The following is a 19,211-nucleotide window of genomic DNA, read 5'->3' on the forward strand; positions in this document are numbered from 1 at the left end:
GGACATCAGTCATTGGATTAGGGTCTGCCCTAATCTAGTATGACCTCATCTTAACTCAGTTACATGTACAAAGACCCTATTTGCAAATGAGATCACATTCACAGCTAATAAAAGTTAGGAATGAACATGTTTTGGGGGCACAATTGAACCTAGCACAGGTACTTGACAAAATATCTACTGAATAGATGAGAAGAAAACTTGTAAACCTGAATTAGAATTGTAGAACTTCCCAGGATCTGTTATCGTAATTTCACAGTTGTTTATGGGAGATCAAATTCTTTTGTGTCTGTTGAATTTATAAGATGTCTTTATCAGATTCCCTCCGTCTTCACCCTTCCAGCAACAACAAAAATAACTACTCTTAATGAATTATGCTTTTCATAAACTTTTTTGTGATTTGCAAATATGTCATGTCAATATGTAACAGCTTATTTTGGTTTTAAAAGAGATATTTGGATTTATAAAATCCCAAAAGAAAATATATACCTGAAAATATAATACCTAAGATATTTGAAAGTTGGCTCATTCACTGGGCCAAGGTCATTACCATAGCTATCTCATAATAAGTTTTTAGTTTGACTCATGTTTTCAGTTAGCAATAAATATGTTTTTTGAGCAAAATTATAATAGCTATGTTGCTTTTTAAATTTGTACCCTTGTGTCTTTAACTATCTAATTTTAAAATTTATCACAAAACTCAAGTAGCATAAAGGAAAAAAATAAATGCCCTTATGCAAATGGCAATTTCTTAAACATAAACAATAACATAGTCACAGACATACAGTCATAAAGTATTTTTCATGTTACAGAAAATAAGAAACAAAAACATTTTATTATAAGGAAGCAAAAGAAAATAAAGATGGAAAACAAAATATTTTTTAAAAAATATAAAGAGATTTTAGAAATAGCCTTGTCCCCCGAGACTAGAACATGCAGACAAAATATAATTAAAGGAAGTGACATCATTCAGTCAAATATCATCAACACTAGAGGCTCAGAGAGGGAAAATTGTTTGCCTAAAGAAATAAAAGAGACTTTCACTAAGTATATTCACACTAGTCTGGGAAATCAGCATAACGACATGACATAAATACGATTTATTTGTGACTCCAAGTCAAATTATTCTTCTGACTGAAAATAACCAATGTATTTAATAGATTACTGATTAGGATTTTTCCTTGATAAATGAAACTGCTAAGGATTAGTAGTAAAAATAATGTCCTCTTTTTTTATGTGACAGGAAACAAATCTTCATTATTTTAATCCACTCCCAGATAATATTCAGGAGTCAAAAATTAAAAATCATGAAATGTCTGTATCTTCTAGACTTTGCTTTAATGTTATTTGTTGAAAAATTTTTTTATTTGATTCAAGTTTTCTTATGCATTTGTGGGATCAAGTACTTTATTTCAGAAGTGAATAAATTAGCTTAAAAAGTTAGAGCTTAGCCAGGCGTGGTGGCTCATGCCTGTAATCCCAGCACGTTGAGAGGCTGAGGCAGGCAGATCACTTGGGTCAGGAGTTTGAGACCAGCATGGCCAACATGGCAAAACCCCGTCTCTACTAAAAACACAAAGAAATTAGCCGGGTGTGGTGGCACACACCTTTAATCCCAGCTACTGTGTTGGTTGAGGCATGAGAATTGCTTGAACCTGGGAGACAGAGGTTGCAGTGAGCCAAGATCACACCACTGCACTCCAGCCTGGGTGACAGAGTGAGACTCCATCTCAAAAAACAAACAAACAAACGACAACAACAAAAAACACCTAGAGCTTAAAAAAGAAATTTTCTTATTCCAATGTTTGATTCTGGCTCTTGCATAAATGGAAGTATGTTTTGAAAATGCTCTGAGTGATGCACCTATATATCATATAATTTTACCTATGCACACTGTATATATATGTATATGTATGTACATAACATTATTATACATAATATGTATATATTATAGATTATATTATATATACATTATATAAGGTATATAAATATTGCTTAGCATTAGATTTAGTAAAAAATAAAGGGCTAATGAAATTTTTTTGACAGGCCTCTGTCTCTTGATGTCCTGAAATGTTCATCTCACTACCATTAAGATAATCCAATAATCAAAAAGGCACCCCCTAGTCTGGTAGCATATAAACAATAAAGCATTTCAAAAAGTAATTATATACATTTAGAAAGTCATTATATTACTTTGATTAGCTTTAGAATAATTCCTGAGAATATCTTAAGTTCTCTAAAATTTTCCATTTTCCTCCTTTGTAATTCTAACCAACATTCTCTGTAATATTGAAGAAATGCTAAGCATTAAGAAACTTGCTTTGAAATTCTGGTCTCCATCATTCATTATAGTAAACCATTATTTCTTCTGCACATCTGGCTTACAGTAAAGTTGTATCAAATTATTCTGTTCATTTATTGCACAATTAGTTGTATTTCTTTTATAATATTTTTGCTTTAGGCAGTATCAAAACTTTTAATTATTATAAAATTAAAATTGTTATCAAATGGCTGTTCTTTGGTGGACTATATTATTTTACATAATTTTAATGCTATAAATTCTAATTCCTTCCCCACTACATTTAAAAAAAATTTAATTAATTACGCTGCATTAAATTTAAGATGAAGACATTAAATTTGTAAATGAAAAGTTCTACAGATAATATATAATTTTTAAAAACAATTACAAAACAGAAGTACATTAGTAGCATGTAAACATTTCAAAACTGGTATGTTTTAAGCAAGCATTGTAAAAGGATATATAAAAGAAATAAAAAGGAAGGAAAAAGTTATTGAACAAAGTATGTTTAATAAGTTAGCGTTCACAAATGCTATAGGACTATAATGCTTAGGACTATAACCTAAGTCAGTGAGTTAAAAATGTACCCATAAACACAAGCTTAGAGACTCCTTTTAAGCTATTTCCTTCCAAATTTTTTCCTCTTTCTGAAAATGGAATATAACTGTGCTTTTGTATTTTTCTTAAGAATCCATACTCACTGAAAGCCTTACAAAGCTAAACATAGTTGATCCCTCAAGAAATGCAATAAAGAAAAATGTTTCCGAAGTTTTTTTACTTCTGAAGTGAAAATTGTCATATAGTCCATTTTATTTTTAATTTTTTATACTGAAACTGTAAACCTATCATTTACATCAAACTCCCATGCAATTCATTCAAAATGTAAAGGAAATTATACAGAGTGAGACTCCATCTCAAAAAGCCAACAAACAAACGACAACAACAAAAAACGTCTAGAGCTTAAAAAAGAAATTTTCTTATTCCAATGTTTGATTCTGGCTCTTGCATAAATGGAAGTATGTTTTGAAAATGCTCTGAGTGATGCACCTATATATCATATAATTTTACCTACGCACACTGTATATATATGTATATGTATGTACATAACATTATTATACAGAATTATGTATATATTATAGATTATATATACATTATATAAGGTATATAAATATTGCTTAGCATTAGATTTAGTAAAAAATAAAGGGCTAATGAAATTTTTTTGACAGGCCTCTGTCTCTTGATGTCCTGAAATGTTCATCTCATTACCATTAAGATAATCCAATAATCAAAAAGGCACCCCCTAGTCTGGTAGCATATAAACAATAAAGCATTTCAAAATGTAATTATATATATTTAGAAAGTCATTATATTACTTTGATTAGCTTTAGAATAATTCCTGAGAATATCTTAAGTTCTCTAAAATTTTCCATTTTCCTCATTTGTAATTCTAACATACCTTATTTGTATATCTGTATATTTGTATATCTGTATATTTGTAACAAAAGATACATAATTCTAAATCTCTTCTCCAAGTTGCAGAAGCAGACTCCTTGCTAGTCAACCTGACTTCTTGCAAAAGCTAATGGTTGTTACCTGAGTTTTGGTTACTATCATACCTGTGAAATAAATTAGCATTATTACAGGCACGTCAAAAATGCAGAGACATTAAATAACTTGCCTAAAGTCAGAAGTGAGTCAGAGACCCAGCTCAGGTTCCATCCAGACACTCTGCTTCCCAGGATCCTGTAACTGCATTTGGAATTCGTAATTATTTCTCCATTATTTGATTAGAAATAGGGACAATGTTGATTCTGGCTTCAATCCAGAAACAAACATGTGGACACAGGTTTAACTGAAAGAAAGCTAAAAGAGAAGATTCAAGGACAAATCCCAATACTCTGATATTTTTCTTTTTTCCCCACTTGTATGACTTTTTGTGAAAGATCCAATAATATATCTTTATAAAGATATATATATTTTACAACTTATTATTATGTTCATTCAGAGAATTTTTATACTGTAACTTCAATAATGTTCCATTGAAGATTAAGTAAAAACGAAGTCCAGCTGAAACTTTGCTTTGTATTAAGGGTAATAACATTTTACCCACAAAGATATGAATTAATATGTCATCTCAACTAAAATATGGAGATAAGCCAAATTTTTCCTAGTTATAAAAAACAAGGCAGGTTAATAATTGCCAAGGTGAAATGGTCAGTTTATTTGCTCTCTAAGAAAAACAAAAGTATTCTCTGAGGTGCAAAATTGTGAAATATAACTGGAAGCATCAATTACACTCTGGACAAGTTGTTCCTTTTGTTTTAAAATCCTCTAGAAGATTTTCTAATGTGTAATAGGCACTTGTTAGCTCCATTAATCATATTGTGTAACAGTTTCTTATTGGAAATCTGGGTTCATCATTTCTTCTTTCCTTCTTACGTAACTCAAGCAGTTGTTTGCCATTTGTCCTGTGGTCCCTATTTATTCACTCAGATTCCAGTAAAATACCAAAGTTTTGTTTTCTTTCTGTTCTTTGTTATCTACTGGACTTGAGCACTGACGATGTTTGGTCTTCCCATTAAACATCTTGCTGTCCTTCACGTGGACATTTTGAAGATTATTAAGGGAAAGGTAATCCTGTTGATTTACTGGAAAAAAGAAGGAAAAAAAAGCCAGTTAGACTGAAGTGATTTGCACACACACAGAAGAAGTGGAAATTATACATTCATAATTGTAGAGAATTCAAGCTGCTAATGTTAAATTTCAAAAGCAAAAATATGGGATTATTCGGCTAATTCAATAATGACCTCTGGTAAAATGACATTTTTTGAAATACAAACTTATCTTTCCTTCTTGTATGCCTTTAGCTTTGTCCCCATTCAAGCAATAATTTAGCCTTGTGTTCATTTCCTCACTGGAGGGACATAACATTAACAGCAGGTAACATGTGGTATACTTACCATGTGCTAAACATGGTAATTATATCAACTCACTCAGCCACACAGCCCTATAAGTAGGTACTGTTAATGATCTCCATTTCACAAATGACAAAACCGAGACACAGAGGTTTAAGTGACTTGCACGAGGTCACACAGCTAACAAGAGGTCTAGCTGGGCTCAAAGGCAATCCTGCTCAGAATCTGTGCTCTTTTCTACTAAAGGTAGACTATGCTGTCTTTCGGAAACTTGGCTAGCATCATTGCCTCAGGAGAAACTTGCAAAAGTTAATCAGGCAGTAAGGACTACTCTAGGGCCAATATTTTGTGGAGGAATTCCAAAAGCCAAATTTTCTTGGAGTAACATTATTCCATGGATGTACTGCCATAACATGGTGGAAGAACTATCATCAGGAAAGGTCAAAATTATGGCCAGGTGCGGTGGCTCACGCCTGTAATCCCAACGCTTTGGGAGGCTAAGGCAGGTGGATCACCTGAGGTCAGGAGTTTGAGACCAGCCTGGCCAACATGGCAAAACCCCATGTATTTTTAGTTTCTACTAAAACTACAAAAATTATCCAGGTGTGGTGGCAGGCGTCTGTGGTACCAGCTACACAGGAGGCTGAGGCAGGAGAATTACTTGAACCCAGGAGGCAGAGATTGCAGTGAGCCGAGATCGCGCCACTGCACTCCAGCCTGGGTGACAGAGCAAGACCCTGTCAAAAAAAAAAAAAAAAAAAAGAAAAGAAAAAGAAAAAAAGCAAGAAAGAAGAGTTGTGACCTTGCACAACTGCACCAAAGCTATGAAATGAGAATGAGACCTGAGATCACTGGCTGAAAAAAGTACAAGAAAAGCATGATATAATAGGACAACAGGTACAGTCCCACCAAGATCAGGCTGATTAGGCTCTCAAACACATTAAACGGACGCTGTCAATTCTTTTTTCCTTTTCCTTTTGGAAGACCTTTTTCAGACAACTCTTCAATTAATACATCAGTTACAGCACAATTTTCATCCAAACCCTCTGGACCCTGTATTGTGCCTGCCAGATTGAACACCTGTCCATTATTTGATACTTGTCCCAGTCACCGTGAGAAGGTTTAATTCCAGATCTTGCCGCCTCCAGTCCACTCAAGCTTGCAGCGAGGAACATGTCTGCTTAAGGCTGCATGAGGAACTAGACTCAGACAACTGATCTTATATCCTTGACTGTATTCTACCAGCATAAATTTCTGATGGTTATATTTTCCAAACTTGACTCCCAGTTCAGGAGGCACCCTTTTATGGGACTTATAAAACCCCATGCTCTGATTACAATGATAACATTTTAAACTTCAAATGTGCCCTTTATTAAAATATTTAGAACGGAGTGTATTGTAGATATCAAGGAAAGGGGTTGTTAAGAACAGTCTTCATTCCACACAACTAGCAGAGCCTCCTCAGGTGGAGGTAATCAAATTCCTTCCTAAAATGCTGGTTTCAATGTCATCTCAGGCAGAGTCCTGAAAAACTAGAAAGTTTATTTGCACATAACGTAGGTCTCAGAAATTTCAATGGAGAAGCATTTTAAAATTAATAAAACTAAAACAATTTTACTAGTGAGTTATCCTAAATATTCCCATTATTGATGTAACTAGCAGAAAGTTTAAATTAATAGATGCTCAATAAATAGTTCCACCTTCACACACACTTTCTGGGAAAGATTCTGACAATATGAACTAGAAAAATAAGGGTAAAAGTGGATAAAGAGAAAGAGGAAGAAAAGAAAAAGTGAGGTGCTTTGCAATGTGTCAACTTGGGTAGGCCGAACTACGGTTCCCAGAATTCCTTTTGCCTTATGTTTTCCATTAGGAGCAGTTGGCGGGCAGAAAGGAAGTGGCAGCTATCTTTGCAGCTCCCCCATGCTGTCACGTATCTCGTTGGCCTTAAGATAGCGGCTAAGCCTCCAGCTGTATCACTTCCCTTTGGATATAATTTGGAGCCTCGTTTAGCACATAACAAATGGGTCTGGCTTCTGTAGGACACCCACATCAACCAAGGTCAGAGGCAACAAGAACGGACACAGGTTTCAGTCCGTCCTCATAGATTCCAGCTCCTGCTTCTATTACGCTCATCTACTCTCTCGCTTAACTGCAGTTCGTACTTCAACCTCCAACATCATCCGTGGAGACAGCTGCCTTTCAAAGAGTACTTAACCAGCTCCCACATTTGCATTAAGTCAAATCCCTTATATATCCTAGAAGCTCTGCTTCTGTGATTGAACTCTGCCTGTAACTCTGAGGCTCCTGGACAGGAAAGTGGAATGCCACAGAAGGAATTTTGTCACTGCACCATTGTTTCTTCCTCCCAGAGCTCTCTGTTCTTTTGCTCACATCTGGATTGCTCTCTCTCTAGGCCTGCTACATGAGGCATGTAAAAAGTAATACTGATAGACATTTGGCAGATACCCCCAAATGTGTAGCTTCAGGTTCCACACAACCTATGTCCTCCCCTGCATACTAGTTAAGATAAAATGAAACGCTTACTCACTACTCATCTTTTCAGAGCTTTCTCACCTATGTGTTGGGATTTTTTTCCCCTCTGATTCTCAAACTAATTTTAAATTGGTTCCCTAGCAGGAAGAGTGCAAAAGATGTTTTCTTATTTTTTTTCTGCCACAAAAAATAAAAAGTGTTCTTGCTAAGGAATATGTTTGTTTTTCTTTCTGTGTGTTTGCAAGGACTGTGGACTGGCATTTATTTTATGCTTCTGAATAATAACATCTTTCTTATTAAAGAAGAATCGCCCCAGAAGGTCACATGTCATTAAAAAAACAATTTCAACCAAATACACGTAAATTCTAATAGAAAACAGATTTTTTACCCGTAACACATGAAGAAGAAATTTAGCTATATTGTATAAAAATATGTGGGGAAAAAAGAACACAAGAGCTCGTGTTAAGTAAAACCACATTTTAAAATACGCCTTTAGGAACACGGAAGATGGAAGGTATCACAAGATACTTGCTTTCATTCTACTCCTCGGTGATGATGTAACTGCTTTTTTTTTTTTCTTGATGAATTTGCAGTGTATCTTTTCATCCTGATGCCTAAATCCAGTCTCTATATATACCTCTTTTCTCCAGTTTTTAGACTTTTAAAATATTATCTTTCCATGAAGAATTCAACTAATTGGAAAATGCATGATTCCTACCACTATGACAATATCTGAAAGTAGAATCCTCAGGGTTGCAAGGTATTCTGACAAAATTTCTGAACTCTAGCAGAAAATGTAAGAATATACATTTGACAAAAATATATTTGCCCATTTGAATTTAAATTTTGTCTTTTTTTAACTCAGTTTTTATTTCTTAGAAAAAGGAAGACAATCTAAATATAATTCCCTGAGATATAGTTTCCTTTCACTTCAAAATAACTGTACATTTGGTTGAGAGACAAAAAAAATTCATTTTCTACAATTACACATACTTTCTGATTAATTTATTGGTTAGCCCACATTTAGTTCATCACGCACAACTTATTTTTCTGCATGTGCATTTGGGACAATAACCTGGCATATGAAACCTTTAACATTTACATTTAAAAATTTATATTTGCACTTGGATGACTTTGCCAATAACTAGAACTCCCTCAAAAACAAAGGCTAGGTCCCTGACTCCTATAGGCATGACCAAGAGTACACTACAAAATGATTCCTCTGAGACTGAAATGTTTTTTTCCTGCTTCTCCCTCAGAGAGACATTGTGGAAAAATTCTAGAACTTTTAGAATAGACATTGTGTGCTTGACTCCAGCGATCAAAGATTCTGAAATATTGAGGCCCCATTTGAGAGTCATACACTTATACTAGTTTTATTTGTTGTTGTTGTTTATAATCTGAAGAAATGAACTTCAGCCATCTAGAGCAAAAATAGTTGGATTTGTTGGAGGGATACGGACTGAGCTAAGTAGTAGAATCAGTGACAGACTGATACAAGCCAAGGGACGGCAGAATAAGGAAAGCTCCAAAAATCTCTCAAAGGTTTGTTCTTGGATTTATTCTGTAGTATGCAGCCCTTAAAATGTTTTAATTTCAGTGGAATTCTGGCCTCTGTGTCTGTCCATACAAATCTCACATCCCTAAGAGGGAGAATCCAATTAGCCCAGTCATCTGTATTTCTTTCTGTTTTTCTTTCTTTCTTTCTTTCTTTTTCTTTCTTTCTTTCTTTCTTTCTTTCTTTCCTTCCTTCCTTCCTTCCTTCCTTCCTTCGTTTCTTCTTTCTTTCTTTCCTTTCTTTCTTTCTTTTTCTTTCTTTCTTACTTTTTTTTTTTTTTGAGACAGAGTCTCACTCTGTTGCCTGGCTGGAGGACAGTGGTGCAATCTCGGCTCACTGCAACCTCCACCTCCCGGGTTCCAGCAATTCTCCTGCCTCAGCCTCCCAGGTAGCTGGGACTCGGGCATGCACCACCATGCCCAGCTAATTTTTGTATTTTTAGTAGAGATGGGGTTTTACCATGTTGGCCAGGAACGTCTCGATCTCTTGACCTCGTGATCCGCCCACCTCGGCCTACCAAAGTGCTGAGATTACAGGCGTGAGCTACCACGCCCAGCCATCTGTATTTCAGTGTACACCTAGATATATGGCACCCACACACTGAGGCCACACCTTTACTCCCTGGCCCCAAAATTTTTGTCAAATGTGGCTGCTGGGTGATCTGTTGTGAGCAAGAAAAGCCCCATAGTATGTGCCAATCTCCTACTACAAAATTAGGAAATTTCAAGAGAAATGAAAGGGGGGGATCTGTCCAGTTTAATGGAAGATTGCCTGGCTCAATAAAGATGCTCGGCAAGCCTAAGACTGCATCTCCAATGACTCTTTCACCAATGAATTAACCATAATACATGTACCCTTTTCTATTGCTGTGATGTATATAGTTGTTACCTTTTTATTTGCCTATTCTAATTTCTATGTACCCTCTCTGAATGAAATAAGTCTTAATTAGCCACCAGCCCTTCTCCTAGCCCATCCACCAAGGCTAGATGTTCTCCTATGTATTTACTTCTCTTATATCACACATCACTATACTGTGTACTGGAGCTTCTCTTTTCATTCCAGGGAGATCAGGGGCTTGTTTTTTCTTATTTCAATATCCACAGCACCCAGCATGTGCACACCACACAACAGAAGCTCAGAAATATTTATTATGCATGGAATAGTAATATCACCTACTTGTATTAGCATATAATGTAAATATTCAAAATTGGTAACGATTAAACTTGATAACTTACATGAAGTGCTTATGACAATGCCTGATAGAAAATATGCGATAAATTTTCGTTTCCTTCTGTCTTGAAACAATGTCATGATTGTTTAATTCGTTCTGTAAAGAAGGAGGCAGCAGGCTGGCTCCTGGGATTGGTGGCTTACACCTGTAATCCCAGCACTTTGGGAGGCCAAGACATGTGGATCATCTGAGGTCAGGAGTTTGAGACCAGTCTGGCCAACATGGTGAAATCCCATCTCTACTAAAAATACAAAAACAGCCAGCTGTGGTGGCAGGTGCCTGTAATCCCAACTACTCGGGAGGCTGAGGCAGGAGGATCACTTGAACCTGGGAGGTGGAGGTTACAGTGAGGCAAGATCACACCATTGCACTCCAGCCTGGGCAACAGAGTAAGACCCTGTCTCAAAAAAAAGAGTGAGGCAGCAATGTACAACCAAAGATAATAAATCATTTTATGAAGATAATTCCAATGTTAGATTAGGAAGCTACCATGTCCAGCCTGCTGCCTCATTCTTTACAGAACGAATGAAAGAGTCATGATGTTATTCTTAATAATGTAGAACTATTTGTGAAATGTGGATGCAGTGAACGTTGATGCAGACAATACAATGCCCCTAAAGTCATTTTACTAACATTCCCAAATTTACTCATGCTTTAGCACAATAATTTTACATTTCAGTTAAGAAAGGTGAAAGAAACTTCTTTAATCTGTAATGGAAGACCTTGTAGCAGAACAAAATTGCTACCAAGAAAGTTGAAAAGTAGATATATATAAGAAAAACGTTTTTGTGACCTGGATTCACAAAGTCTGGGATAATATTCTTACTCAACAACTATTTAAATTGGGATTCCCTGAAAGCAGAGCCTGAGACAAAGATTTGGATACAAGTAGTTTATTTGGGAGGTGATTCCAGTGAGCATAAACAAGGGAGTGGTCAAATGAAATAGAACAGGGAGGAAAGCCAAAAAGTACCTAATGAGTGGGGGTACACTCATAGACAACTGAGGCTCCAACCTACTGAAATCTCTGAGAGCCCCACATCAGAATTTTCCTCTCAGGTGGCAGGAGACCAAGAGTAGGTATATATCCACCAACCCCAGGTCCTTGTTGCTTGAGGGTTGCTTCTGTGGTATTGATTCCACCTGTTGTACTATGATCCTTCCCCCTGTGCTTTAATCCCCAGCTCATTTCTTCTCTAGAGCTAGGTTGATTACCTTCCTCTTTTTCACTTTTGACTTCACCCTTTCCTTCCACAGTTGTTTCCCCTTTTTCCTCTATGAACAAGCCCAAGTCTATTAAACCCTAGAAAATTAAAACCTCTCTTATTCCTGCCTCTAGCAACTTTCCTATTTTTCTCTCCATTTCAACTATGCTTATTTTTTAAGAAGACAGTCCACACTCACTGATTCCACGGTCTCTCTTTCCATGAACTCCTCAATTAAAGCCAGTGACTTCTGACTCCTTTACTGCAATGGCAGCTGCTTACAAGACGCCACAACACTCCTCATGGCAGTTTCTCACTGAATTCTCAGGCTGCTCCTTCTTCCTCAAAAGTTCTTCTTCCACAGGCTTTTATAAAACCCATCCCTCTTAGTTCTCTGGGCATCCTCCAAGTTTTCCATCTTTCCTTTATGGAGTATTCTTTCCTTTTTGGTCCATTGAATGTTAGTGTTTAACAACTCCCAAATATTTCATTCCAGCTATTACTTCTCTCTGTAACTCCAGAAGTGTTTGTCCAGTAGCCTGTTAGCTCAGACTAAATTTATTATAGTCTCTTCTCTTCCTCTTTCCTTCCCTTGGGAAGAAAGGCTTGCCTTGGAAAGAACATAGTGAGTTGGCAAAACCAGCATTTACTCACTTCATTTACCCACTTCAAAATCTTGGGATTATCAGAGAACATTCCTCCTCCTCATCCTGCATTTCCAGTTAGTCATTAAGTTCTGCTGATTCTACCTTCTAAATGCTAAATTCTCTCCATCAGCCCCATTGCTGCTGTCACCTTAATTCATGTGTTCATCACCTTGGCATAATCTACTGGTATCTCTTAGTTGATCAATCTGCTTCCAGTTTCTTCCTCACGCAGACCATCTCCTACAGAGTATAAAACATTATCTTGATGCAAAAAAAGACCACATTACTTCTCTACTTAAAAAGGCTTAGAAGTTCTCCATCAAGTCAACAATCAACAAGCTAAAATCCAATTTCTTTTATGTGGTGATCTAGCTAGTCCCAGTGTCAGGATCCAGAAGCTGCTCAGGTGGTCCCTGTGGCTAAAGCCATCATGAGCCAGCCAACCTGGCATGTGTGGGTGCTTTGAAATCAATGGTTAAAATCTGAGTGTGGGAATGGATCCTGAGACCTTGTAGCCCCAAGTCAGTATTGGCACAGAGCCTTCTCTGTAAACTTAAATTAAGTGTCAACATTTAGAAGTCATTTACTATGAGCCAGGTACTCTCTGAACACTTCCTATGTACTAATTCATGTAATCTACAGAGTAGCCCTTTGAGATATGTATTATTATTTTTAATTCCCATTTTCCCAGTGAGGTGACTGAGACATAAAGAGAGCAAGCAACTTGCTTAACATCATATATGCCACGATTTGACTTGAAATAGACTGTTCTAGAAGCAGGGTCTTATCCATTTGCTATGGGCTTTGTTAGCTTTACACAGAGGCTGTGGGGTTCCCAGGCTTAGAACATAATTCCAGCCTGTGCAGGGATCTAGACGAATCAGAGGTGAAGAGTGGAAGAAAGAAGCAGAGTGGAAGCCCAAGCCACTGATGGCAATCTGAACTTGGAGCGTGACATCACCAGGACAATCTTTATCTCCACATCTTCCCAATCCTCTACAGTTCTCTCATCCAACACACACACAGATACAGACATACACACGCACACATAGACACACACACAATCCATGAGAAGCTTTCACCAGATCAGAAGTGGAATTATTGCTGCAGAAGATAATGATGGATGGCCCCTGACCACATGAGAATGTTTTTAAAAATGACAAAATATTGGGAATATAACAAACAAGCAAAAAAATGGGACCCATCTAGAGAGCCACATGTGGTCTCTAATTCCTTCCTGCACTGTGGGTTTGGAATGAAAACTGGCCCCTAAGAACCGAGTTAGCCATGCCCTGTTCTTCTCTTGAATATAACGGGAGGGGATGTCAGGGAAATGGAGATGTCTCTTCTCACAATATCTGCTAATCAGGATTGTTAAGGGCCTTGTGCAATTAATTTTAGCTTTCAAAAAAGAAATAATTTCTCAGAACTCCATGGTGAGGAAATAGGTCATACTCATTAGCATAGTTGTAGAGGAAGAACAGTGTTTAATAATAGGCCTGGCTGAAATAGGCTAGCAGTGAAACTAGAAGGGCAAAATTATTCTGTTAATGAAGAATTAATGAAGATTTTCGAGTTTCCTTAGGTAACCCAAGAAGAAAGGGGTGAAAAAGGAAGGAGTGAATGAGATAAGAATGGGGAGGAGGATGTGAGGAAGGAATACATCAAGATGCCAGGGAGCTGAGCAAGAGGCAGCCAGGGAGAAGTTCTGGGCTATGGCCAAGGATCTTTAAAGAGCAAGGATCTTTAAATAGTCAGTTTTAAGGTGTTTGGTGCAGCCTAAATTCCTCTTCCTCTTCCCCTGCCTGAATCTTCCGTCAGAATCTACTACACAGAGATGCCTTGTATCTGCGGCATTTTGAGAAGAGGGAGAGAGGCAGTTGCTTTGGGAATGATGCAGAGTGGAGAAAAAGAACAGCCAAAAGAGGCTAGACTTGAGAGAAATCACAGTAATTCAGTAAAAGCAGGAAATAATAGAAAAACATTGACTCCAAAGATCCTGGAAGGTGCCAGCAAGTGAGGTTAGGTTTCCCACTGTAGATGTAATGGAAACATGGTTTCCCCACCAACTTCGAGGCTTGAGAGCATTCAGGTAACTGATACTTGTACTATGTTAGTAAAGCGGATATGTGTCTTTTGACAATTTACATGTGAAATAACTGCAGCTCTGTTTTCTAATTGAATTTCAAGGCTCCATTCCATGGGCTCAGAGAAATCTGATTCTCTACTGCTTTCAGCATGATATCAGACAATTTAGAGTTTCTCTCCAGTCTGGGGGTTGCATATGATTTCTGGGGTTTGGGGTGGTGTGAAGTTGGTATAATGTCACTACAACTGTCTATTCTTGCTCTAGTCACTGGGACCTCAGCCTCAGGGACTACACAGATTGCTGCCGCAAATCCCCCCGCTTCCTTTTCAGCAATGCAAGGGAAAACATCACATTCTTTTGATTTCCCACCAATTCATCCTCTTTCCACCCAGGCAAATTGTGGGAGTGGGAGCTTCTCTGATTTTAATCTTTTTTCATCTGTTGTTTCTAACATTGCTGGCTGTGACAATCCGCAGAGGAAATGCATGCCTACCTCTAGTCTGAATGGGGAAAAACAAAATCCAGTATATAAGAAAATATATGGTACAGTGGCCCGGCATGGTGGCTCATGCCTATAATCTCAGCGCTTTGGGAGGCCAAGGTGGGTGGATCACAAGGTCTAGATATCGAGACCATCATGGCCAACATAGTGAAACCCTGTCTCTACTAAAAATACAAAAATTAGCTGGGCGTGGTGGTGCATGCCTGTAGTCCCAGCTACTTGGGAGGCTGAGGCAGGAGAATCACTTGAATCTGGGAGGTGGAGGTTGCAGTGAGCCATGATTGTGCCATTGCACTCCAGCCTGGTGACAAAGTGAGACTTTGTCTCAAAAAAAAAAAAAAAAAGAAAGAAAGAAAATATATGGTACAAACTAATACCTACAAATATCATTCGGTTACATTGGCTTTACACCCTCCCTTTCTATTAGTTCAAAATAGTACTCATAAAATAACCATCCTGTAAAGTAATGAAACTGAATTTTCTTCCATTGCTAATTTCTCCTCTGACCTAACATTAATTATCTAAGAACTTAAGTGTTTAGTGCTCTACATCAGAGGTCAACAAACTATTGTATCGCCCACAGTCTAAACTGGACCCATGGTCCATTTTTATATATTTAAGTAGTTGAAAAAAATCACAAAAAGATCGATATCCTGTGACCTGTGAAAATTATATAAAATCTAAATTTCAGTGTCTACAAATAAAGTTTTATTGGAATATAGACATGCTCATTTGTTTATATACTGTCTGTAGCTGCTTTCATTCTATAACCACAGAGTTGAGAAGTTGCAACAGAATGTATAGCATACAATGCTGAAAATATTTAATATCTGGTCTTTTACAGAAAAAGTTTGGTCAACCTTGTAGGGGAACCAGCCTGCTATACCACCCGTGGTTCTCCCCTTCCCAGTGGAGACGAGGGAATGAGAAAAGAAATAAAGACAAACACACAAAGTTCAAGAGTTATCAAAAGTGGGTCCAGGGGTCCATCGCAATGTGGAAACTGTGACAGCCCTGAGCTCTGCATTCCACTGATATTTACTGAGTACAATTCCTTTGATCCTATAGGCTGAGGGTGGGCAGATGGTGGGGTGATCATAGGGTGACCATGGGGAGAGGTGGCAGAGGGGGTAGCATGCGTCATCAGCAAGTTAATATTATTTACTGTTCCACTGTATAAGCTAATACTCTATGTTTAACTTACAGATAATCGTTAAAGTCCAACTAAGTGGTTAACAGAACAGGACGTGAAAGCAGACAGCCCGTCAGATCACAGGCCTGTGCATCAAAGGAGCGGTCCACTCCAAGCACCATCAGCAGAGCAGCAGAGCTCTCTGCCTCTGGGAACGAGCGAGAGATAGAAGACTTTCTCCTTATCCTCAGAGGACTTCTCCTCTTTTACAAGCAGCCTCCTGCTGTTCCCTTCTGGGGAATGGAGCAGGGGTCGCTTCCCTTCCCACAAGACCTTTGTTCAGGGACTCAAGTGGGAGGTTGAGCAATAAGCAAGCTTTCTTGCTTAGAGGCTCCGCACACTTCCTGCGGTTGTTTGTTCCACCCTGCGGTTAGTCAAGCAAGCTCACCGCCTGATTCTTATATTGTTGGACTAAGCAGAAGCTATTCTTATGATTCATGACTATATTAATAAAGCACTATTCTAAAGCATATATTGTTAATCCTTAAACAGGCACACCATAGGCCAGCCCTCAACCACCTCGGCCCACATCCAAGCCCCTGTTTTGACCCACATTTCCCCCATTTTTTAAATTTAAAACAGCCATCTCAATCATAACTTGCTTGTGGTTTTGATTTTCTTTCAGGAGCCGCCTTCCGCATCTGCAGACTAAAAACAGACAACATAAGCAGACACAAATTAAAACAAAATTAGCAATGGCAGAGCTTCCCAGAGTTTTAATCCATTTGATAGAATTGAGCTCCGAGAGCCTATCTGCGGCTCCAGCAAGCATTTCTGATCCAGGCAACAAATTTAAGTGAGCCTGCGATGCTGCAAAAATCTGTTCTTTTAATTTAGTTATATCCAGGGTTAGATTATCTTCTCTTCCTTGTAAGTGGCATCAGACCTTTTCCCACTGATGTTCAGTAACATTATAAGAATAAGGAGTAATACAAAAAGCAGATGTATTCCAATCACATTGCATTTGCATACGATGCTCTAAATTCATAAAACGATCTCTTATCCAGGTGACTGTTTGCCTCAAATCATTAATTTGATTGGCCAACTTCTGATCAAGTTTTGCCTGAGAATTCCATAATCTGGTGAAATTTTTCTGCCAGGCATTAACATAATGAGCAGTTTGAACGGAAGAATACAAGGCAACACCTGCCACAGCCGCAGTGGTGGTGACAGCAATCAAGCTCATAATCACAGCAATTAAAGTAAAAATAAATCTTATTGTACGATTAAGAATCCCTTTTAAAACTCCAGTTATTACATGAATAGAGGGGAAAGTCTCCCAAGGCCTGTTAAGAGTAACTGGAATCCAAACGCCCTCTCGCACTCGGACCAGCAAAATGCTATTCCTCATATCAAAAGTAGAATCAATACAAGTAAACAGATGGCAATTGTCACAAGTAATGGTTTGAGAGTCAGGTAAAATGATAAGTTTTCCAACAACTAACATGTAAGGAGGTTTAACACAACTTTGAAGAGAAATAGACTGATTAGACTGAAGAAGCATGGTAAACAGTAGCTTATTACCTCTTGTTCCCCATGATGCTTCCCCTTTCCACACTCTCATTCCGGAGGTAGCCATAAGCAGCTTCCACAATTCTGGATGTTCCAGACCCATGACTGGACTAATTATCTTTGGTCAGGGAGGAGCAGTACCTTTATCTTCCCATTTCAATGGATATAGTGATTCCAATCTTCTAACTAAAGTGGGAGGATTATTGGGACTTTCTCTATAATCTATCATGAAGGAATCCTCAGCGCACCCAGCATTTTGTCCAGTGCAATTTCTGGCAAAGGATCCTTTGGGGGCCCAATCTATAATTATTCCATAAGAATCATTTTGCAAAACTACTGCACCATCTGCTACACAGTCGTCCCAAGCAAGAATCTCTAGTTTTTCTGACCATTTTGGATTTCTTTTAGGACAAGCCAGTCCTTGAGATTTGTAATTTTTTACTTTTAAATTTGACCGAAAATAACCATCCCCATAAGTTTTTACAGTCATGATAGGTTGGAAAGACATTCCACTCACTACGTGATAACTGGGTTGGGAACGATTATGAGGAGGTACATAGATTATCCAACTATGTATTTGCAATGGTAAACATCAAGGAGCAATTCCTAAACAAATTGGAGGGTATTCATACTAGTTACATTGATCAACATGCCCTCCTTCTCAGGCTGTGCAGGACAGCCATCATCAATCGGCCCAGGCATCCAAAATACTATCATTTGTATAAACTTCAATAGGGGAATCCATCCAAGTAACTGGCCTAATTAAAGGAGGAAATGGAACAGAAGCCAGTATGTAAAATTTTGTTCAGTCCAGACAGCAGGGAGACTTACCGCCGCGGTAATTACCATCAAGGCAGCCAAGATCATATTACCCGGGATAATTGCCAGTTGTTTCTCCTTTAGGCTGCCCTCTGCCATTTGAGTCAGCTTCTTTATCTGTTCTCATGTCGGTGGTGTAGCCTGGCGGGTCTTCTCCGTCTTCTGTTGTTTCTCTGAGACGCTCAGCTTCGTCATCTTTCTCAGCTCCCGAAAGGACAGGTCGGAGGGACCAGTCTTCTTCCTCTTTGGATTCTTCCCTTTCTTCTGTCCGGTCGGTGTAGGGTTCATTGTAGAATTTCAAATGTCTATTGGGTATCTAAATGGGTGTTTGATTGTCTCCTGGTGAAACACAAGCAAAAGCCCTTCCCCACGTCATAATTTTTCCTAATTCCCAAGTTTTAGTTCTGGTATCCTTCCACCAGACCGTTTTTCCTTCATGTAAATTAACTTTCTGTCCAGAAAAGTGTTGTTCGGCTGCTGTGGAGACCTGATCTCTGGAAATGTTCAAAAAATTTAGAGTCAAAAGGGCTAATTTTAACTGCCTATGGGGCGTGGTATACTCCTTACTACTTCCCCCTTTCTTTTGTTTTTCCAATTGTGTCTTAAGAGTCCGAATGGCCCGTTCTACTATGGCCTGACCTTGCAAATTATAGGGTATTCCTGTAGTGTGTACAAATTTCCATTGCTGAACAAAACTTTCAAAAGTTTTACTGCAATATCCTTGTCCGTTGTCCGTTTTCATTTTCTGT

The 19,211-nt window shown here is 38.1% G+C and overlaps 1 protein-coding gene across 1 annotated transcript in view; it reads right to left on the reverse strand.

The window, feature by feature from the left end:
• FGL1 (fibrinogen like 1) overlaps positions 1-18,969 on the reverse strand; it is a 45,598-nt gene extending 26,629 nt beyond the window's left edge. Inside the window, exons 1-3 of the mRNA XM_003823644.6 lie at positions 18,475-18,969; positions 3,975-4,944; positions 207-333 (exon numbers count right to left, since the gene is read on the reverse strand). The gene's annotated coding sequence lies outside the window, so the exon portion shown is untranslated. The remainder of the gene's footprint in view (positions 1-206; positions 334-3,974; positions 4,945-18,474) is intronic.
• Positions 18,970-19,211: the final 242 nt, after the last annotated feature.

Source organism: Pan paniscus, chromosome 7 (assembly GCF_029289425.2).
Source record: "Pan paniscus chromosome 7, NHGRI_mPanPan1-v2.0_pri, whole genome shotgun sequence".
In the NCBI taxonomy this organism is placed as follows: Eukaryota; Metazoa; Chordata; class Mammalia; order Primates; family Hominidae; genus Pan; species Pan paniscus.